This window comes from Struthio camelus, chromosome 11, assembly GCF_040807025.1.
Source record: "Struthio camelus isolate bStrCam1 chromosome 11, bStrCam1.hap1, whole genome shotgun sequence".
Classification (NCBI taxonomy): domain Eukaryota; kingdom Metazoa; phylum Chordata; class Aves; order Struthioniformes; family Struthionidae; genus Struthio; species Struthio camelus.
This window is the reverse complement of record NC_090952.1, coordinates 13,235,557-13,257,913: the sequence shown is the minus strand read 5'-3', so window position 1 is coordinate 13,257,913 and position 22,357 is coordinate 13,235,557. Positions and strand designations below refer to the sequence as shown.

Sequence of the window (22,357 nt, the reverse complement as noted above, 5' to 3'; positions counted from 1 at the left end):
ATCTGCTTTGTCTCTCTGGGACCAAGGGGAAGAGCACAGGGGTCCCTCACCTCCCCTCTCCCTCTGCAGCGCCGCAGCCCCAAGGTTGGGGGCTGCACAGGTGCGCGGCAGGGCTGCACGGGTGCACAGGGGAGCTGCTGAGTCCTCGTGCCCCTCGTTGGCTCTCCCCTCAGATTGTCTGAGCCTGGCTAGCAGTCCCTCGGGACAGCCATGGAGCAGGCCAGCTGCTCCATCTCGGGCCCCTTAGGTGCTCTTAGCTCACCTTAGGGAGCATTTCAGCATCTTCTGTTGACAGAGCTTTGTGCTTCTGTCCTGAGCTCACGCTGTTTGGTACCACGACTGGTTTTTAATGAGCTACCCCAGGATGTGGGATGTCAATGACAAGCCTGGGAGGAGTGTCTTATTATTCTGTAGGGAATTATTTTAGAGTCCCTGCACATATTCATTACCTTGAAGACTTATTTCAATGTTAGTCCTGTAGGCTGACATTAGTAACATGCTCCTTTACTCGAGGACTTTTATTATACTCAGAATATTGTGATTACCTGGCAATTGGTATTTTACTTTGTTTTTTTCTGTCTGGGAAGGAAAAAACGCTGGGGAAGCTTGGAGAAAATCTACCGTAAGAAAACATGTTCTCTCTCTTCCCCGTAGTGAATGGTTGTATTTGCATTTGCTTGTGAAGTACAGCTGTTTCTTTTTTTTCTTTTTTTTTTTTTTAAACACGCTGCATTTCCAACCATACCACCTTCTTCACAGCTCTGGATAAGACCACAAGAATGGTCTGTGCACCCGTTCCATGCTACTGAAGTGTGTTACTTGCTGGTGTGGGCTGCCTACAGCCCCTTAATGGGAGAAAGCGGCTCTTCTGAACTCGGACAGATATCCAAGTAGTTTGAAATCTAGGAAAAGTTGGTGACTAATAGTACTGACTGTGGCTAATGTTATAGAGAACCCCACATGGGGACTGAGGCACTGATGCAGTTCTTCTGGGTGGTTTGGATAGATGAGAGAAAGCCTGGCTGATAGAGACTCTGCAAATGCAGAGTATGTCTGAATTGCATCTCTGCAGTCCTGACCCTTCGTATAACCTCGCTCATCTGGAGTGACCACCCCAGAGAGGGAAGCTGCTGGGTCCAGGAGGCTGTGTTCTCTCTGAAGAACATTCAGTCATTTTTTGTCCCAGTATTTTGGAGATATTGAAAATTTCTATCTTGCACTAGGTCAAAAGTTAGAATGTTTTAAGTCATTTCAGCCGGATACTCCCTCCCCCTACCCTATCTGTCATCCCAGATATTTTTGCTTTGGAAATACCTGAAGAAAATGTTTTGTCAGTTTAAAAAAACCACCTTATAATAGGAGAAATTAATTGAAATAAAACTTTTCATGAAGAATATTCAGTAAACTGGCAATTATCACCACAGACAGTTCTGGGGAAAAGTTGATAGCACGTTCTATCAAAATCTGAATAACTTCACAGTAAAAAAGGCAATTGCTACTTAACACCAACCAAATTTTCTGACAGACTGACTGCAATGACAGAGTCCTTGCTAGCTCTGAAAAATGTCCTTTATTTAAGGTAACTTGTGATTCTAGACATCACGACAGGAAGAAACCATCCTTCCGTAGATGTATTTTTAAGAACTATTGAGACGATCAGCTGAAAAGGGGCTGGCCCCAGAGTTTCGGAAACAGATGTCACAGATGCTGCATCCTGCCAGCCAGTTGAGTGGGTAGGAGAGCAATGCCAGGCTGCTGTACGGGCAGATCTCCGTTTTCAGCGAGTCCCGTTCTCCCCAGGAGGGGCAGCTCCAGAGCCTTGCCCTCCTCTGGACTAGCCAGCGGGGCACCTTCGTTGCTACCTGAGAAGAAGCTTCCCTCGCCTGCACTGATGCAGCCCCCTAAAACGCCTTTCTCCTTCTCAAGCCAGAAGCCTTATGAACCTCCAGGCTATGAACTGGGCCCCTGCTGGGCTGATTTCAATTACTTACACTTGCTTATGAATTAATTAATATAACTAGGCAACAGGACAGCTCTCCTCTGTGTCTTTAAAGGTCCCAAGTGCCCTCTGTAGGTAGTTTGCCTAGTTTTTCATTAGGTATTAATGGGGAAGCATTGACTTTCACATAGCGCTGGGCCAGAGTTTTGACCTGCAGCCACCACACACTGCGCTCCATGTCCCGATGCCTCCCTGGGCTCCTTCCCAATGCCCTGCTGTCCCACTGCATGGCGGAGAGTGTCTGGCTGTCGCACCCTGGCACTGTTCGATCCTGCTCTGGGTGCTGCTACCTGGACTCATCTCTGGGATCGTTGTGGCAGGTATTTCCTAACGTTTTTGCACAAAATCTGATGTTTGCCCTGCTGGAGCCTCCCCCTCTTCTGGCTGTGCAGCTGATCTGAGCAGTCAAGACATCTCGTGTGCACTGACATGGAAGTGCCATTGCGAAGCTGCATTTTTAGCTGAAGTCAGGCCTCTGAATGTTTTCTTGTGAGGCGTTTCTTGCTGGGTTGGGATTGGTGGTGTGCTTTGGGGGAAGCATGCTCAGGCTTATCCGTCCCTCTGTCTGCCTAATACTACAGCTACCCACAGAGTAATGAGAACACACATGCGTGCTCGTGAACAAATACTCAGTAGCTCATGTTTCTCTCTTATTCTTGCTGTTTCTCAGGCACTGCTGTGAAAAACGTCAGTGGCTGGCTGTCCATAAAAGGCTATAAATTAGCCCTTTACAATTTTGGAAATTCAGGGGAATGTGAAATTTGAAATTCTCAAATACTGACGCTGTGTTGATGTGGTCTTGGTAAGCGATGAAAGTAATGGTTGTCTAGGATTTATTTGATTGCACATCTCTCAGCTTTTATGGATTTTCTGCTTGAGATTTTACATCTTCAGACCAAAGCTATTCCTTTGTTTCCCATGCATGTCACACTGTAGCGTTAGCTCAGCTGGGTTTCCTAAGATGTTTTGCCCTCTTATGAGCACTAGCTTTTAAATGGAAAAAGCAAATGATGTTTCTGAGCGTGGATATCACACCAGCAGGAGCAAGTATTGAGAAAGGTGGTCTGGCTCTGTGGACCAGGATCCTGAGGCTGGAAAGTCAAACGCATGCTGAATTTTCTTAAGGCGGTGTTTGCTTCACTGCACGCCAGAGAGAGGACCAGACTAGATCCGCCTGGAGCTGGAGCCTGGTTTTCAGAGCAGGCTGGGCAAGACCCAGTTTAGCACTGCTCAAAATATCCTGAGAAAAAGCCAGTGGCGAAGAAGTGTAATGTTAATTACAGATAATGCTGATTGAAATACCTGGTGGAGACAAGCAATTGATGCACTCTGTAGCACCCAGAGGGACTTGTCTGTGTGGCATTAGTTTTTAATGCTTTAATCAGGATAAAATCCCTGTACAAAGTCTTAAGGGGAGTGGGGAGTCTATTTAATTTTTGGAATATAACCTAAAGCAGAAAATGAATAATTTCACCAGTCTCTAGTGAAAACAAAATTCTTAAATGGGCAACAGGAAAAACACACCCCCAACTTTTACTCAGACCATTTAAAATTCAACTGAAGCTATAGAGAGAGCAGCAATTACATTATCTTTATAAACCATTCTGTAGGATTTAAATCTCTCGCATGCTATTTTATTTTTTTTGAAAGTAAGACTTCACGCTGCCCTGATAGACGTTTCACTGTTAAAGCTGAAGGGTTTTTGCCCAGGAAGACACATGTTTCTTCCTTTCCCTGCTGCTACCGTTTGCTTGGCAGGCCACATCTGCGAGCAGAAAGGATGCAAACAGTGCAGAGCAGCAGCTGAGGACCTGCTGCAGTCCTCTACATCCCTCTGCATTCCCCAGGCGCGTTTCATACCTGCTCTAAAAAAAACCAAACAACCAAACAAAAAAACCTTTCTTGACAGAATAGAATAGCGTGCTAATAACCTTTCAAAACCCAGAGCAGTATTCTACAGGTGTGAGAGGCATATGGCTTCTTCCCTATTAGCAATGCAAATTTAATCAACCAGAATAATATTCAAATGGTTGGCTCAGCACGAGCCAACAACCGACAAGCGGTTATCACTTTTCCCGCTTTTGACAAGCATAAGAAAGAACTTTGATTAAAACTTCAAGTCTCCTTAAAATGTAGATATCTTTTTGAATGAAAGGAAGCAATGTCTCCGAGATCTATTGCATTTTTGCTATCACTTCCTGAAAAAAGAGCTTCTTATGTCCAGGTCTCAGCAATATCAGACAGAAAAGTATTTATTTTACTTTCTGATTGAAAAACAAACCCAGTAACTAAACATGCTGTAATTCAGTTAGCAAAGTGACAAAGTGCAGGTTGATCTGCATATCTGTTTTGCGTTTTATTGCATTTCAATTTAATTTCATAGCATGATGCCATTTGTTGTTCCTTGGCTCTTGCTAAAAGCCTCAATATGCTGTATATTTACTACTCTTATCTTTTAAACAGCACCAGATCGTGGGGTTTATAGACTTCACTGCAGCACAGAAGTATGGAGTGTTTTCATACAAGACTTCCCACAGCAACAATGTAACCTTGATAACCATCATAGCACTCCTGGGAGAGGTAAACGTGATCATGTTTAATATCAAGGAAGACTGAGGCCTGCCACCAAGGGAGGACTGGACTCCAGGGTGCTGTGCCGACTTTGCTCGTTGGAACGAGTATGTCTGTGTGGTGATTACCAGAAGATGGAGGGTGTCTGGAGTTTTGTTTGAATCTTATGGAAATGCTGAGAGAAGGATAATGAGAGAATACAGAAATGAGGTTCTAGGTGCAGAAAAGCCACAAGTTAAAACCTATATGGAGCTGTTTATGGATGATGTGTAAATCCGGGTGATATCCTACTGTGTAAATAGACCTCGGCCAGGTCAGGCTGATAAGATCAGGTCATTTGTTAGATAAGGTCATTTGTTTCTGGGCAATATTTTCTCAGAGTGGGCCCTACCAGCAAATGTTACTGTTGAGACAGCTCCAGCTGAAGGAAAGCTCTACTCTAAGGTTTGCCAGAGATTGGGACAAGGATCTCATCATTGAAAACATCTGTACACAGCTTAGCACCTACGCTGGGTCAAGTTACCGGTATCACAGCTTCACTGCCCTTGTCCTAGCCTGGTGGTGGCATGCCCCCCTGGAGGGGGATGGGGTGCTGCTCCTCTGCGTGGCTAGGCAGCATTACACTTTTCCCGGACCAGTGCGGGGGGACGGGCCCTCCAGGCTTCCAGGGAGAGACCTGGGCTGTACGTGAAGCTGTTTTTTTTCAGCTGGAGCTTAAATACTGGTTTTGATCTGGCTGACCCCATATTTATCCTGTTGGCACTTCACTGGAGTTTATTGAGGCTGGTGAAATACAATCTGGTCCCATAGCCTGCCCCCAAAATAACAGTATCTTGTACCTGGTCACAGGTGAAACAACGCCTCCTTTGTGTTTCCCTATAAAATGCATGTGGTTGAACTCACTGGGGCCTCTCTGTGATATCATCTAGGTGGTTAGATGACACTATAGTGTCATCTAGCCTGGTAACTGTGGGAGGGCTGCAAGACTCCACTTAAATACCTTGGATAATTGTGATCAATGTATTTTTCATGCACTATAGTAAAGAAAATGTGAAATTGCCATAGCAGATGACTCTGGTAATAGTTTTCTTCTCTTGTTCATTAAATGCTGATTGAGAATGATTCGCTAATGACCTTGCTGAGTTATTTCAAATAATGTTATCTTTTACAGGACTAGAAACAGTCTTTTTATTGAAAGCCCTTTTATCTAAAAAACCTTGCTTGAGACATCCTTTTAAGAAACGATCCAATCATGAAAAAAGTCAGAGTATATATAAGTGTAGAGAAACAAGGAAATCTAGTTGCCTGAAGACACAAAAGTAGATTCTCTGGTCCGTGATAAGGAAGAGCTAAGCTTATTTTGCAGCCTTTTTTGGCAGCAGCATTGATACAATAGCACCCATCTGCTTTTTTTCCCAGAACTAGTAGGGATTTGGTGCCTTTTAGATGTCAACTTTGGATCTTGTTTGCAAATCTCAGCCATGGTTACTAGGGACATGGAGATACTCTGTGGAGACAGGACAAACCCAGAACTGTACTCCCTTAAGGCAAATAAGAATATGACCAGCATAAGGAAAATACAAAGCTAAAATGTGAATGCTGGGCTTCAGAACTGCAAGTCCTCCATAAATCCCAGCTGTGACCATCTCAAGGGAGCAAAGGTCTGTGGATCCAGCTGGTGGATGAAGACCAGGCATGCAGCCTGGCAGCTCTCTATCTCTTTCCAGTAGGTGAGCTCAGCTGCAGTTATTTATTGACCTAAGAGCAGATGCTTAGTGGGTTTTAAACTGCCCAAACTCTCCCAAAGTCTGTGCAGCAGCAGCCACCTGACTGAAGCAGCACGCGCTTTGTCCATTTTTCTTCTTGCTCACCTGGAACAGCCCCAAGATGAAAACATCTTGGGCAAGCTCAGCAGTGTGCTGTAAGCCCACCCCAAGCTGTAGTACTGTACATCCATCAGTCTTGTTCTCCTCCTGCCCATGGATGTGGCTGAGGCCTGTTGCAAGACGGCTACTGGCTTTTATCAGACCTGGGGGAACTGTTTGCTCTTGCAGTGCAGTAGTTGGGAACCCACAGGAAACCACCTTTTTCTTTTTTAGCCTTGCAGCTATGCAAGACCCCCCCTTGCTTTTTTGGCGCTTGGCAAGGAGGAAGCCTCCCTCCCTCCGCGGAGCTGTGGGACAACCTGGCAGGGCCTCCAGAGTGGCCTCGTGGCCTGAGAAGGTGCCCCGTGTGCTCCTCTGGGAGCCAGACGGAAAGAGCGTGGCTGCTTTTACATGGCTATGTCGTACTCTGCTGAGTACTACTGTTCTCCTTATTGCTGCCTTTTTGAGGAAATGACATCTCCTCACCGCCATAAAATTTGTGGATGGGGTTTTTCACCCTGTGTGAGGCTCTTTCCTGTGGCCTTAGGTTTGCATATAAGCTTGTTTGCAAACCGATTACAAAGTTGTCTGCTGCTGATATATTAGCGTCTTAGTGTTTCTGGCCTCTGGCCAGGTACGTGCAGTGTTTCCTGAAATACTGTCTGCTCCTTGCTTTCCCGTTTGAGTGCTGGCCGTCGGCCTTCGCATGCTGTCACCCTGGGATTTCACCTGCGTGGCCTCCAGTTTAACGGGTAATTGTTCGATGGGAGCCTTGCGGAGCATCGTCAATGCAAACACAGCGCTTCAGCTTGCAGGGCTGCCGGGGCTTGGAGGCCGGCAGCTCTTCCGCGCCCTTAGGCAGGATGGGATCTGTGCCCTCCTGTGATGTGCTGTGTGCTCGCAGCCCCCCGGCTGGGCGGCGTGGGCACTGGGCTGGCGGGCGCTGGGGGAATTTGGGATCCAGCCGCCCTCCCTCGGGGAGCGGCAGCTAAGGCAGCGCTCATCCATTGCAGCGGGCAGTTTTTGAGGGAGGAGCTGCCGTACTGCTGTAACGCGGTGGCACCGTGGCCGGCGGCAGGAGACGGGTGTTCCCGCCGGGCTCTGAGGGTGCAGGGTCACACGCTTCTCTCTCACTGTAAGCTGTTGGGAAAGGCCTCAGGAAAAGTACACTCCGTCATCTGTTGTTGCTGCTGTCTCTTCCTCTCGCAGCCAGATAAGGCAGCGTGAGCGCCTGAATATCTGTTGCGATCTGGGGGGTGTGGTTTGGCGTGTGTTTCTTGTGCTGAATATAACTTGTTCATCACTGAGAAGCAGTGAGCAAAGAGTCTTTGGGCGTTCTGCTTCCCTTGCTTGCTAATGTTTTTTCACTCAGACCTCTTAAAAGGCAAAGCAGTTCTTATCTCTGAGCAGGAGATGAAGCCATCTCTTTATCTGCAGCATACTTAAGAATAAGAGGATTTTCTTCAGTGCTGTGTTTTCATCTGAGAAAACATAAAACACAATGGAGGGAATTTAAGCAAAAAGCCAAGTCCTTGGACTCCCAAAACATCAAAGCCTAGGTACTCTCCTTTGAAAATGTTCTTTGGATTGGCTATCGTTATTTGTAGGCATTTATAGTGCACCCATCAGACAGGTTTTATCGTAGCTAATTTTGTCTTCCTTTTCTTGATGCTTTTGTCTGTTTTTACTTTGCGCTGAACTAAACAACCTTAAAGTATACATTGCAGGAGAAAATCCAGCTCTGGGAGGTGGTGCTGCATGGGGTCAGGCCATGCTGGCAACTCTCCTGAGGAGCTCTGCTCTCTCTCCCCTGAGCCTGGCAGAGCGATTTCTGCATTGGTTGCGTGTATCAGCAGATATAGGCGTTCCCTGAGCATCACCACCCAAACATCCCCTCTTCTCTACGTTGTAAATCAAGCCCTAAAGGAACTCTTACAACAAACTTTGTACCTGAGCTTGACTATCTGCAAAAACAAGCAAACCTGATAATTCTCATCATGTTCCCATTAAATTAGATCAGCACAATAAGGTAGTTTATTTTACCTTGTTGTTTGCTCGTTTTTAAACAAAGCAAGTGGAGTATTATGAATGAAATAGCCAAATAGTAATTGGCATATGCTGGATTCATTTTGATCCAGGAAGGAGGCCTTTTAGATGGAGCCTGCTACAGATAAGTTTGTGCAAGGAAGGAACAAAAGGGTAGCAGGGTCCCTCTGTTCTGCATGGAGCTGATTAGCCTGCTGTCAGTCCGTTAGGTGGAGCGGTCTGTGCAAGGCACGCAGCAGGAGCTACAGTATTAGCTGAATCTGTGTCCTGTTGGGGTCTGAGCTTGATGAACCCAGCAGCTTATGGAGTGAACATGACTTGCAGTGATACTGCCTGAAAAGACTCAACGCTGGCGTCTAAGGTAGCCAGGATGCTTCTAGGGGATTGAGGGTACTTACAGATTTGGGTGCCTTTAATGAAATTCAAACATCATTGGTCCTTCTCTAGGTAGAGAGGGAAAACAGGCAGCATGTTAATCTTTGAGCAGAACTTTGCTCAGCTTGTCCCCAAGGGCAGCTTTGGTCAGGAGCAGGTCTGGAACAAGCATCAAACACTCTCCCTCCAGACATGCTGAGAGGCCACAGTGAGGCATGGTGCCCTGGGGAGGCAGCATGTCCAGGACTGGCTGGTGCCCAGGGTAACCTCACTTCTCCGACTGCTCAGCCTTTGGTCATGGCATGCAAGATAAGACTTAAGATTTATTGTGGAAATTATGTTCACGATGTCAAATCATGAAGCGTGTATTTCTTATGGACCTCATTCATGGCAGGAGTTAGGTCCTCAAATGTCTCAAAATGTGTCCTGTTCACTGGCCTCTAAACATTTATCATGCAAGATGTCTTTTATTGTCCTAGGTAGGTTACCAAGGTATCTTTTTCTTTTAGATGTGTTTTCTTTCTTATTATTTTCTCTCAATTTCTGATACCTATGGAAGCTGCTCGTTTGTAAATAGTTCCTTAATTACACTTTTTCTTCTGTTCAAATTTCCTCCATGAGGTTATTTGTTTGCATTTCATTTTTAATCATGTAAATTGCCTGTAGTCAGGATAGCTGCAAGCCAAGAGAAAATAACGCATTTCAGCAGAGGAGTAATGAGATCAGAAGTGCAAAAGATCCTAGCAAGTGAAATGGTGGCAAAAAACATAAGGAGCAGATTTTTTTTCTCTAGCTCATGTCCAGTAGAAATTTATCCTGCAGAAAATGATGTCATCGGGGTTAGTATGGCAAATGCAACTTGACTGACAGAAGAAAGTGCTTAGAGTTTGTCATTTTGAATTCCTTGGCTCTTAATTGCCTTTCTGAATCATGTCGATGCTCTCTATCAGCTTTGCTCCACAAGGTTAGAGACCTTCGGAAATACCTTTCAACCAACATTTATGTGATTCTGTCACACGCGCTCCTGCCCAGGTGAGTGAGATCTCTGTCCGTGTACAAAGTACATAAGGTATCTCTCATTTCTTAGCAAATGGTAGGACGCTCTTGTGGGATCCCAGCCTGTGCTGCTTTGACAGCCATGAATTTTGAATTTGTTCAAATCCCTTTTACCCTCTTTGCAGAGACAATAAGCTGTTGTTGGGGTTCCTTGGTTGGTTTTTGGTTGTGTTTCAGTTGTGAAATTCCCAAGAAGCCTAAAAAGTGGAAGGAGTGCAGAGTACAAAACAAAACTTCAGGGGGAAGAGGAATAATCAGCTCATAATGAAGGAGGTGGGCTGCATAATGTGTTAGGTGTTTTTTCCCTGTCACAATAGGGAAAAGTTGTACACTGTTGCGGACTATATCCTTTGTGTCTCATGTCTGTTTTGCCCTTTGTTCCTGAGAAAACGCAAACATCAAAATAGTTCAAATGTGTTACCCTCCAGAGGAGGCTGCAAAGCCTGTGTGCTTTAAGTATGTTGGAGGGAGCGCTGAAGCTGGGGTCACAGTGGGGAGAAAGAAGAAGCAGCTATGCTGTGTGTGATACATTTTCCTTTGCATCTTACCACAGGAAAAGCCTGCGAATGTTTGCCATGCTCTGTGTGAATGTTCTCTCTGGAGAATTTGTAGAAGGCCTGAGCCTGAGAATTAAAAGTAAGTGGTATTCCTTAACAACGGGCAAGTCAAATCTGCATGAGACTCAAAACACGATATTTTCTCTCTTAATAGGCAAGTCTGGTTAGTGATCTGAGAACAGAGGGTTGGGCTCTGAGGGAGCCGTTTGAGGAGGAAGTGCTCTCTGAATTCTTCTCTTTGTGATCATGAAGCTCAGTGGCAGAGAGACCTGGTCCTACCAGGTCCAAATAAAATTAAATTTGATTGTATATCACTTGGCTCAAATACTCTCTGACAGGATAAAGCAGCAGCACAGCTCTGTTGGTCAACTTTTGGAATTCGATCTAGTGAGGACAATAGTAAAAGTTGATACGGAGAAGGAAGTATTTAAGGAAAGCTTAAGCTGTGGATGGGAATGCCAGGGGACTTTGAGCTCCAAACACAGAGAGCTTCTGAAGACTGAAACAATGAAGGAGGCAAAACCATCACCTAGGAAGCAAACCATAACATTTCGACAACCAACCATCTGTGCCAAAGTGAAAGGGAAAAAACAGGCAAATTAAAAAAAGTGTCACAGTATTATTGCTGGCTAGGGACACAGATGCTAAATTTATTTAAAGCCTAATAGCTACACTGAATTAAATGCTGCTGATTTGGTATAAATACAACTAAAGCTGGAAGATTTCGCAAGACAGTTTTCAAGAAGGAAATTGTTAAGATGTGCCCTTTACACATCACTAGCTAAGTGGTGTATATTTGCTGCTCTGAGCTACTGTGCCAGTTGGATGTCTGCCAGGCTTATAATGCTGCTTTAAAAGGGATCACTTGCCATGTGGAGTTTTTGCATTTTCTGTTATCCAAACAGGCGCACTTGAATGTTAATTTGTTCCAGGCTGCCAAGGACCCAGTTCTGTGAGGAGCCAAATGTGCTCAAGCCCCCTGCCTGCCAGTGGAAGCTGCTCAGATCCCACCACAGAAGAGATAGCGCTAAAGGCATACGCTATCGAGCACGTGCTGTGGAGTCTCGGCAGCCTGCTGCGTGGCAGTCAGGGAACAACGTAACACCGGGGTATAAAACGTCTAGCCACAGAAGCGTTCCGGTCCTTCCAAGTGCAATGCTGTGGCCTTCTCAAAAATGGACAATAGCTTCTCTCACATGGAAGATGACAGCTAGAGGTGTTTTGGGGGGATATTACGAAAGGAAAAAGCTGCCTGGGTTTTTGGAACTGGGCTATTGCCCACCGTGGTCCTCAAGGACGAGGCCTTTCTAGGGATAACCAAGTGGTACTGTGAATGCAGGCAGCTCTGTGTTTGTGATCCAGCCCTTGTGGCATCAAAGCTAAAGCCACCAGGAGCTTTTCTATGCAGTTGGCTCGTTGCTCAGAAAGCAGGTAGCCTGTGAACCCCAGTGGCCCTGTCGCGTAATACAGCAAAGCCATTGGACTACTGCTTGTCCTCCAGACCCTCCTGGAGCCACTGCTTGTCTGCACCATGACTCCCCCAGACTGAGGGCCAGGGTGTGCTGGCAAAGCTTCACGGGGAGCCCTCTGGGTGGAGGTGACCCTGTCATACATGGGCTTCCTACAAAGGGACCTTCTTAGACTTTTTTGCCACCCCTTTGAGTTTTACCTTTTCAGTGTTTCCTCCTCCTTCCTTGAGGCCTTTCAGCATCTCCTTTAGCAGCTTTAAGGCTGTGTCACCTCTCTCTTATGTGGTGAGGTCATGTTTCCAAGGAGATTTTTATGCTTCTTCCCTTAAAAATAAGGCCAAACTTTCTCCTCCTGAAATAAATACTAATTTTCTTCTGGCAGGAGCCTATCGAATTTCAAAACCTCTCTCTCTTTTAGGGAGGGGGACTGTGGTTTTACAGAGTCCAGGAGCACTGGGGATGGAAGGGCCCAGCAGCGGAAAACAGACCTCAGAGTTGGGAAGGTCATTTGGCAATCAGGTTGTCTTTCACTGAAATCACAGAGAGAAGACCTCTCCATATTGAGCCCACAGCACTGTACAGCCCTTGTTCTTCCTTTACTATTGGTGAGCTTTTCCTTGCTCCCAGGGAAACAGGTCTTGGCTCAGTGGACACAAGTCCGAACCTGAAGGCCGAAGCTACCGCGCACCAATTAATGTATTGAATTTTTGCTTTTCTTCCTTGCTTCTGCCCCTCTTGGTTTTGTTTTTTGAAATAGGGGAAGAAGCACAGTATGAGAAGACCTACAACTGGACCCTTTAAAGCTGTCAGAGTTTATAGAAGTGATGTTTGCTCTGAAAAGCCCTGATTAAACAGGATTATTTGGGGAGCTGAACTAATTTCCACGTTTGCCTTTAAACCTTTGTCATGCAGTCATCACTATGAACGTTCAATTCAGCAGGCTTGTGCCGATCTCCTGTTGCACGACAGAAAGAAGTGAAGAGTCAGTTCCAAAACACTATGGAAAACATGTCACTAAGGGCCTGGTAGTGCCTCCTGGCAGCAGCAGCTTGCGGCGTGTCATGCTGCGTTCGCTGAGACGACCCACTAGCGAGGGTTAAGCAGCTCTTTCCTGCTTTGTAGGGTCAGGGACAGCCGCAACCCGGCCTTTGCTTAATGGTGCTTGAAAGCCAACCTTGAGGCCAAGTCACTCGTGAGCAATCATACTCAGAGTGCTTTTTGCTGTATGTCTTGTGATCTCTCACTGCTGTGGCCTGTGCTGAAATAGAAAGCCCCCAGCCGCATCCCTCCCGGTGCCAGGGATTTGGCTGAGCATCAATTTTTTTTTTGTTTTTTTTCCCCCCACCAGCAGAAATCTGCAGTAACTCCACTGCCTGCAGTCGGGTCTTGGCCTGTTCATGTGTGAGGAAGAGTGCTATACAGATACAGTTAGGGGAGTATTTTAAAGGGCAAGCCCTGTGTGTTTATATGAACACAACGTTCAAATCCTGCAATACAGAAACAGATGTCAAATTTTTCATTGTATCTCAGTCTGCCCTTGCTTGCAGCCAAGTTTGTCACGGTTGATTTTTTGTTGATTGAAGAGAGGAGGAGCCAGCCCACAATAGCAGCTTCCTGCCCCAAGCCACTTTTCCAGTGAGGAGTTAATATGAAGAACCAGCTGGGGAGGAGCGCGTTGTCAACCCTACGTAGCGCTGATTCAGGAGCGATGAGGCTGCAAGCATGGCAGTCGGAACTGCAAAATGCTAGGTGGGAGCAGAGCCCACTCAGGGCTTCCTAGCACTGCTGAATTTTGCCACACAAAGGACAGAGGTTTGGAGCTGGCCTGTTTTCATTGTGAGCAGGAAGAAGGAAAACTGGAACAGGGGACAAGGCCCTTGGGAGCAGGGGTTCGTGCTGCCATGGGCATGGGACCACAGGGTGACCTGGGTGACGGCTGCTCTTCCTCACTCAGCAGCAGCCGCTACTCGTTTCGCTGATGGCGACAGGAGCAGATGGCTGGCTGTGGGGCAGCACTGGTGAGGGAGGGGACAGCAGAGGGTCCTCTGCAGGCAGTGCCCACTTTGCCTGGAGCTGGCCCCAGCTGGAAGCAATAACTGCTGCCGGTCCGAAGCCAGTGATGCTGAGAGCTGCACCCCCGTGGAGGGAATCCAGCTTCTGCAATGACTCTCGGCTGCCCAGATGGATGGACCTGGCCAGGCTGCTGCATCTGGTGTGGGAGGCCCCACTTGCTCTCCTCTGATGGCCTTGTTACCAAAGGACTCAGCTGGAGAGCAATTTAGGGGAGAAACGTCTATTTTGGCACTCACTTGCCTTTTTCAAGGAGAAACTTGGCCTAGCTCCAAAAACAACTGTTTATTATCTCGCTTCTGGTTCATTTAAGCGTTCTTAATATATTTTGAGGGAAACATGCACATTTTTCCATTTGTGTGTGGGCAGAAGGGAAGGCATCTCACTCGGCGGCTGCGCTGTGTTTGCAGCAAGGCACACCGCAGGGAGCTTGTTCTGGGGTAAGCACGGGTGGCCCTGAGAAGACGTGGGGATGTGCAAGAACGGCAGAGGGGCTGCAGATGAGGAGGGCGTGAAATACTGACAAAAGAGTAAAGCCAGCTGGGAGAAGGCAGCAACATGGGAGCCAAGCATCAGGCCGAAGCGCTGCAAGCATGAGCCATTGGGTGTAATGGGAGGTGAACGACCACCGCCGAGCACAGCGAGCGCGCTCGCTGCGGCGTGCGGTGTGTTGGCATGTCCTATTGCCAGCTGCATGCTAACGCCCACGCTGAAATACTTCTTCAAAAATCCTCCCTCCTGGAGGGCAACTGGTTTCTCTGGGTCAAGGTGGCGAGCTAGTGAGGGGCCATCGCCGGCCACCGGCTCGTGGCAGGGATACCGCGCCGAAGCCTCGGCCCAGGTGCTGTGGGAAGGTTGAGGATGTGTCGAAAGGACTCGAGCTGTCTGCTCATAGGTGCATAAGCCATTGTAAGGTTAAAAGACACTGGCAAATCTCATCGTTTGGCACCGTGTGTTACACAATGCATTGGGTTTTGCCTGCTTCTCTTGCACTGAAACTAGGCGGTTTGACTAAAAGGCAGCCAAAGGCCTGAACTTCAGAGAGGTTCAAATTTAGCTAAATTTTCTGTCTCTCTCTTGTTTTCTGCAACAAGGGTTTTGGATGCTTAAAGAAAAGTACAATTTTATATGTATGCTTTTAGCCAAGGAAAAAATGGGAAATTGTTCAAAATTCAATTAAATATTTATATCGTGGTCTCTATTTAGAAACTGGTGCTTTATCAAGTTAAACAATCCATTAAGCTCATAATCGCACTCCATCTTATGGGGCACAGTGCCTTTTGCATCTTTTGAAATGAATATTCACATTGGCTTACTCTGAGGTGAAATTAATCTTCTGTTATATTGTTTCATTTTGCTGCTGACTGAAATAATATTTTCAATACCTTTTTCATTGTCTATTTTTTTTTTGTTTGACACAAGACTTATGAAGGAAATTTGAAAACTAGCCACAAAGCTGAGATTCCTGGTAAGTTTTTAAAAACTCTTTAAATGGTCATCTATCTTGTGCCATCAATGTGCTTTTAGCAATTGCCTTTTTATCTGTAGCAGGTGCAGCAAATGTCCCTGCAAGAATTACTGTGATCTTGAAGGTCTGGTGGTGTCAGATGATCACATAGTTAAAGGAAGAGATTTTGCAGAACAGTTATAGTCAGTTCTGGGGGGATGGAGTCTGTAGAAAGTCCTCTAAAGGCCAGAAGAAGGAATCAAGCCATGTACTTTGATAAGACCAGGGATGTCCAAGCACTTCCCACATTAGTCAACACATGGGACATCACTGGCAGACAAAAAGTGTTTTCCAATAAAGGCCTCACAGATGTTAGAACTGAGTCAAGGTATACTTTTGTTAGAAACGTAGTTGTCATTTGTTAGCCTTACTAAATGCACAATAATATTTATTTGAATATTATTATTTTGAAAGTGTTGAATAATTTTTCCTCCCCGGATCTTATACCAGGGAAAGTTTTCCTCTTTTACTTATTTCTAAAAATAAATGAAATGAAGACTGCTTTTCTTTTTACTGGTGTATCTGATTTCTGTAACTAGGATAACTTAGAAATACATTGGTTTTGTAGACTATGAGATATGGCATTGTTTAAAATGCTGCCTCTTTTTGAAAACAATCTTTTCCACTAGGTGACTACAAGGTGTGGGTTATTCATGTTATGAGACTTGCAACGAACGCTTGGAGGTTAATCTTATGCCATATTAATACTGCTATAAAGGATAGTGACTGCAGCAGGAAAGCTATCACTGCTCTTTAATGTGTTGGAAGTGACTAGGTTATATCAGTAGAGCTGGCAGCTGAGCACAATCTATTCTTGTTTGTGTTGCAAGGCACTTTGATCTCTAGACACATAAAAGAAATGTCTCCCACCTTGGATCATGTTCTTCGTTCTGTACCTCATATTTAAAAGGACTGCCCAGCTCTTTCAAAGATGTTTCCTGCCATTGTTGTTGTTGACTATCCCACATGGAGTCCAAACATGTCCTGATATTATATATCGAATCTTTTTTAATGTCCTAAAAATCTTTGAATGCCATGTTTTATCAAAATGAACATGTCAGAACTGAGACTTCCTCTGCCAGACATTTCACATGCTGATCTCCTTACTTTACAGGAACATCAAGACCAGAGCTGCATCGGCCCAGGCTCAGGTACCTGGTCTTCTGCATTGCTTCAGCCACCTGGAGTTCTGCTGTTCAGTGGTGGCTTTTGTCATTACTTCTTGTTTTCTTTTTGGGTTTCTATTCTCCTGCATAGTTCACTTGAGAGATTTGATCAGCTTTCTCTTGCTTGTTGATGTGAGATAGGCAACTGTACGCTTAAGATCAGCTAGATTCAATGTCTCTGAGCACTACTGAAACTGCTAGCATCGCTTATAAAATTTGTTCCACCTGTTAATCAAGTGAGCTTCCTCCTTTACCTTTAACGTCCCAGCTGACTATTTCCATGTTCTCATATTGGCTTTTTCTGAACATTTTTTTACTGATTGAGATAATAATCTTTCAAAAAATCATTAAAGTGAGGAATGTGTAAGAGAAAGTGTACTTTATAGAGAGGGGGTGGTTCTCCTTTTTATTACTAAGAGAATTTGACAACAGGAACAGTCTTTAGTAGGAGCTGTCTTTGCAGTTTCTACTGTGATGAATTTTGTCTATATCTATTTTTCTTTCCATGGGATTCTTCAGTGCCTCCAGAGAACTGCTAAATGATGCCAAAATTGTATAACATCTGAACTTTCTCTGGTAACGCCGTGCTTGGACACTAGAAAAAACAGTATAAAGACCTGATTTCATCTTAGTCAGCCTGATAATTGTTTCTCGTAGATTTAAAAAAAAAAACCCAGCGAAGAGTATAAACAGAGCCTCTTACATACCTGGTTACATTTGGTTTCCTTCTATAATCAAGCAGTTCTATCTAACTCCCAGTTTACTGAGTAGGAAGAGTGTACACAGGCTTCACTGTAATGTGATTGCTCTTGGAGACCTGAAATGTTATTTCACTCTCATGATGTGGAGACAGCAAAATATAACTCTATACTAACAGCAATCAATGAATCAGTGGAGTATTTTTTTCCAGAAATGAATGTTTATTATATGACATAATTGTTCATTCCAAGTTTCCAAGGCCTAGTTGTTTCCTTGGTGAATATGAGTAACTCATATGAATTCAGCCAAACTTTCTGACTGATTCAAGGGGGAATGCTTATATCATCCAACCTAGAGAGTCTGGTCCCAAATGGGAGGTTGACAGGACTTAATAAAGTACCAAAGGACTGAGGACAAGTCTAATATGATAAGGAACATATAAATACAGCTGTTGCTATTGTGAAAAACGACACCACCGCTAATCTTTCACTGATACAGAATAATATAACAGATATAGGTGAGGTGAATTATTAGCAGTGTATTTGCATAGCTAGGAAAACCAGAAGAACATTGTTACAATGGAAGCCAAAACCATTGTAAAAATGGAAGCTGTGGATATAAAGCAAATTCAAATAGGATGCAATAAAAGAGAAAGCTCATAGATGTGTATATATTTTAAAACTCAGTTATAGGATCATTTAATGCATAGACTGTTATATTGTGAACTGACCCTGCAGAAAGCATAAGAGAAAAGACTTCAGGCCATCATTTTTACAAAGCACTTGGTCATGTGTCAAACATTTGTAATATACTCTTCTCCAAGAAACCAGCTTGCAGGGAAGAATATTCTGTTCCTCTGGAAAGTACTTCTCTAAGTGAGAGGCCAGGTCAGGAAATGCTTCTTTACCCTCTATGAAAAGATTGCAGTGCTTTGCACTGGAGAGAGGGCTGTAGAGAGCAGTCAGCTATGACCCACAGTGTCTGCTGTGTTCGTAAATAGAGGCCTGGCACTTCTCCCCAACGCTGAAATGTGCTGTGAATTGGATAATAAAGCAAAAGATTTGCGTGCCTATAAAATTCACCTAGCTACTAAGAGAACTGTTAGCAGAGATGTGCTTGCAACCATAATCCATCGACGCACAGATTTCATGATGCCTCCCCCACACTCTTACCCTGCTACCTGTGATCTTCTTCCAAGTAGCTTCACCCCCTAAATAAAAAAATACTGGACAGTAACTAAATAGCTGTAATAAAGTAATTTATCTATTCCTGCTATGTTTTACTATAGACCCTGGTTAAAAACAAATGTACATTTGGAAGGCCTGGTTGCCTCCTAAATCACGAAAATGAGAAATTCTACTGGATAATAAATACTGCAAATTAATACAGCATTTTTTATAATTGTTCAACAATTTCAAAGGAGGTCATCATTTTCTTTTATTGTCACTGGCACCAAAGTAGGGCACTTTTGTAACAATATAACCTCAATGCTTGCCTAGTCAGGGTTGGAAAGCCCCTGGAGACTTTCCTTAGGTATTCTGTTTGAAGTTGTAAATCTAGATTTGAACCGTTCTAAGGCAACTTTGTGTTGCTTCGTTAGAGGAAGAGACTACATCAGCCAGATCTTCCTGATCCAACAATGTGATTCAAGGACACACGACGCTGCCTCTGGATACGGTGGAAGACTTGATCCATTCAGTGGGCCCTGAGTTTCACTCCAGCCTCCTAGCAGGTTGTCTGCTTGCAAGGGAAAATTTGCAACAAGGGCACACAACTGATTTATGTTTCCTAGCCTCCCCCAGTGGTAGGCTGTGTAAAGGTATGTTACCATTTTAAACTGTTGTCACAGCAATAACATTGTGTTATGATCACCTACTCTTCTTTTCATGTATCTGTCACCAGATGGCTGTTGATGATGATTTATAGCATTATATTTCAGACCTCATTAACCAACATAAGAGCATCTATGTGCTAATTTCATCCTGTCAAATATTATTTGTAATAAACATTCAGATAATTTCACCCAGAGGGGTTTATTGACTAACACGGTAATGAATCAGTGCCCACACGCTGCTCTTGTGGGTCTGTCATTAGTGAGCAGGTTGGGTGTACGCGCACCCCCTTTCAGCGGCCATGTGTTGTACAACCTTTCTCGCTTGGTGTCATTAACATGAAAGCAAGACATTCAACAGTCTCTTCTAAAATCAATGAAATGATCCCACTTAAAGCCTTCCCTTTCCCAGGTAATCTGCAGCACCTCTAAAAGCATACTTGTAACGCAGCCCCCTCTGTGGGTATTTTCTTCTTGTCTGAAGGACTTATGGCAGAGTTCTCAGTGTAGGCAAAAATGTTTTTTATTTCAAGAGCTCGATGTGCCATCTGTTAACAAAGCAAGGAAAACAGCCAGCCCTCAGCAGTGTCCAATGGCACAACTGGCCCCACAGTTCCTGGCTGTAGGTGCTGAGACCCAAGTCTTCTTCCTGTGGTGCTCCTCATTTGCCCCAACCGGTAGTGGTCGCAGCAGACCCTCAGCCTCCCTTGATGTTGTTTATGCCACCATGTCCCAGCTTGGATGCGTGGCTTCTAGACAGTCTTCAGGAAAAAAGGTTTATCAAGTTTGTCAGTCCCACGTCCCTGTCTAGGGCAAACTGTTGTTGCCAGGAAAAAGGTCCCTTTGAAACAGCTCTTATCCTGTAGTCAGCTCCAGAGTCCAAAATCAGTGAGCAGAAATCCTGGGGTGTGGCAAGGGCCCAGGAGAGCCTTTATGCTCCACTTGTTGGATGGCCCATGAGGCTGAATGCAGCATGCGATGCCTGCCAGTTTAGGGATGTGTCTTTATTTTTCTCCACTCCAAAATAACTACAGCTGCATATACCATTTGATGACATTTCCAAAACAGTCTAACCAGACTGTAACATGAGTGCTGGCCTGAGCTCCACCGGGGCCAAAATTCGAGCCGGGTGCTGGAGAAGGCTAGGCAGTTAGACAGACTCACAGATCAGGGAAAGCTGCTGGAGGGGACTTCTCTCCTGGCTGCTGCTGGTGGTGCTCATTGTGGGAGCATCTCTGCCACGTCTCGAACTGCTATTTGCCCCAAGTCAGAGATGGGCACAGGGCAGAGTAAGGAGCAGGAAGTGGAGCACTAAGGGTTCATTACAGGACTGGTTTAATACGCCCGTGCAAGCTATTTTATCAGGCTATGATGCCCATTACCAAGGGCAGGCTATTGGGGCAACGCAGATAGCAATAACCCTGCTGGAATAGCAGTTCTGTGCTCAGTAGTAAATGTACTTAGGACTATTCCCAAGATCTAGAAAAAATAAGTAGTATGAATTTATTAAAAGCTACAACTGCTGTGGTGTGGACTGGCGTGGCCGATACCAGCCTAGCTGAACAGATGGTACTTCTCCTGTGTTTTGTTACTGCTGTCACAGGTAGGGAGAGATCCTGTTTACGGGGAAACGTACAAGCATTTTTGGGGGAGATGTTATCCACTGGGGCTTGGAATAAGAAAAACAGCCTGGATTTCATGTCCCTGTAATCGCTATTTCAAAGACCTGTAACTAGTGGCATGTGATGGGCCCTCTGAAAATTGTGTTTTGTCAGTAGAGAGGACAAAGCTTAGAAAAGGATTTAACAACAAGCTTTCTGCACGAGTATTTTAGCCTCTAATGTTTCACTACAGCCTGGGCAGATCTACTGAGGGAGGGAGGTTTTTTGAAGGGCTACAGCCTGCACATTGCCTTCTGCCACCTGGTACCTGCACCAAGTTGAGAGACCGGGGACATAGCACCGCTTCTGTTTGCTGCCAAGTGAGGCCCAGGCCAAGCCCAACAGGCTGGCGGCTGCTGCTGCTCCAGGAAGGGCAGCCTCCTGTTGCCCCAGCCAGTCCTCAACCTGCTGCAACCCAGCATGGTGAGACAGAGCTTGGTATCCTCCCACGAAACCTGACTGGAGCGCTTTTGGTTGGCTGCCTTTGTTTTAACACTTAGACAAATCCACCCTGAAGAAGAACCTGGGCCTGGACCCTTATCTTGCAAAGCCAGGTAAGCCAAGCTTTCATACTGCAAAGCCATGCATGACTTCTATTCGAGTAGTTCACTTCAAGCCAGAGTTGCTGTGCAGTGGGTTGGGCAGGAAGATTTTTGGAGTCTGTTCCAGGGTCCTTTCTGCCTTGCTGCCTTGGGCCACTCCGGGAACTGCGTCTTGGTAGATTGTAAGAGACCTTGGCTGGTTGGCAGCCAAGGCTGGTTGTCCTAGTTCCCCCGCTTTCCTCTGCCAACTTCTAGCTGAAGTTCCTCTGTGATCTGCTTGCGTGGCCTGACGCTTACTGGAAGTGTTCGTGTTGCCAGACAAATGTTGCAGCAGCCACAGTCTGTCTCCAGCCGCTCTTAAAATCCCGTTTACAGGATTTCCTCTCTGATTTGCATGGAGGCAGTCGTAAGCACTTGACTAGATTTGCCACACGCTCTTCTGGCAGCTTCTGCAGTGAAATGCTGCAGGAAATTGGCACAACGGTCTGTGATCCCAAAATGTTCTTGTTCCTCTGCAGGTGGTACTGACCGTGCCACCAGGTGCTAGGCCCTATCTAAATATAGTCAGGGATCTTTCCTGCTCTGAAAAACTTAAGAGAAATGTAACTTAAAGGAACATCTTTCATTTTTTTAATCATAGAAAAATAGTTCTGGACGTGACCACCACCATCTGTACCTTTCCACAGATCACAAGCCTAAAATTATTCAGGATGCATTTTTCTTTATATTTTTTACGCAATTTGAATGCATAAATCAAACCTTCTTTACATGCAAAATTCAAATGGTAAAAATGAAAATTGAACGTGAAAGAGTTGATGCAAACATGTTTTACTTCCATGGAAATCTGATAACGAGAAGAGCACTGATACTTGCTATTAAAACATTGAACTTTACAAGTGGGTCTTTTAAACATGGAAACCTTGATAATAGGATTTCTTTTCAA

At 45.1% G+C, this 22,357-nt stretch overlaps 2 long non-coding RNA genes across 3 annotated transcripts in view; both read left to right on the top strand.

Annotated features, from left to right (window-relative positions):
* Positions 1-5,694, top strand: part of LOC138068760 (uncharacterized) — a 62,701-nt gene extending 57,007 nt beyond the window's left edge. Inside the window, exon 2 of the long non-coding RNA XR_011143509.1 lies at positions 4,463-5,694. This is a non-coding gene — a long non-coding RNA (uncharacterized lncRNA). The remainder of the gene's footprint in view (positions 1-4,462) is intronic.
* Positions 5,695-10,060: 4,366 nt separating this feature from the next.
* Positions 10,061-19,356, top strand: LOC104142193 (uncharacterized). Of its 2 annotated transcripts, XR_693668.2 has the most exons (4): positions 10,061-10,548; positions 15,431-15,476; positions 16,630-16,666; positions 18,981-19,356. It is a non-coding gene; the product is annotated as an uncharacterized lncRNA (long non-coding RNA). The 2 variants fall into 2 exon arrangements; XR_011143507.1 differs by lacking the exon at positions 18,981-19,356 and having other exon boundaries at positions 16,630-18,027.
* Positions 19,357-22,357: the final 3,001 nt, after the last annotated feature.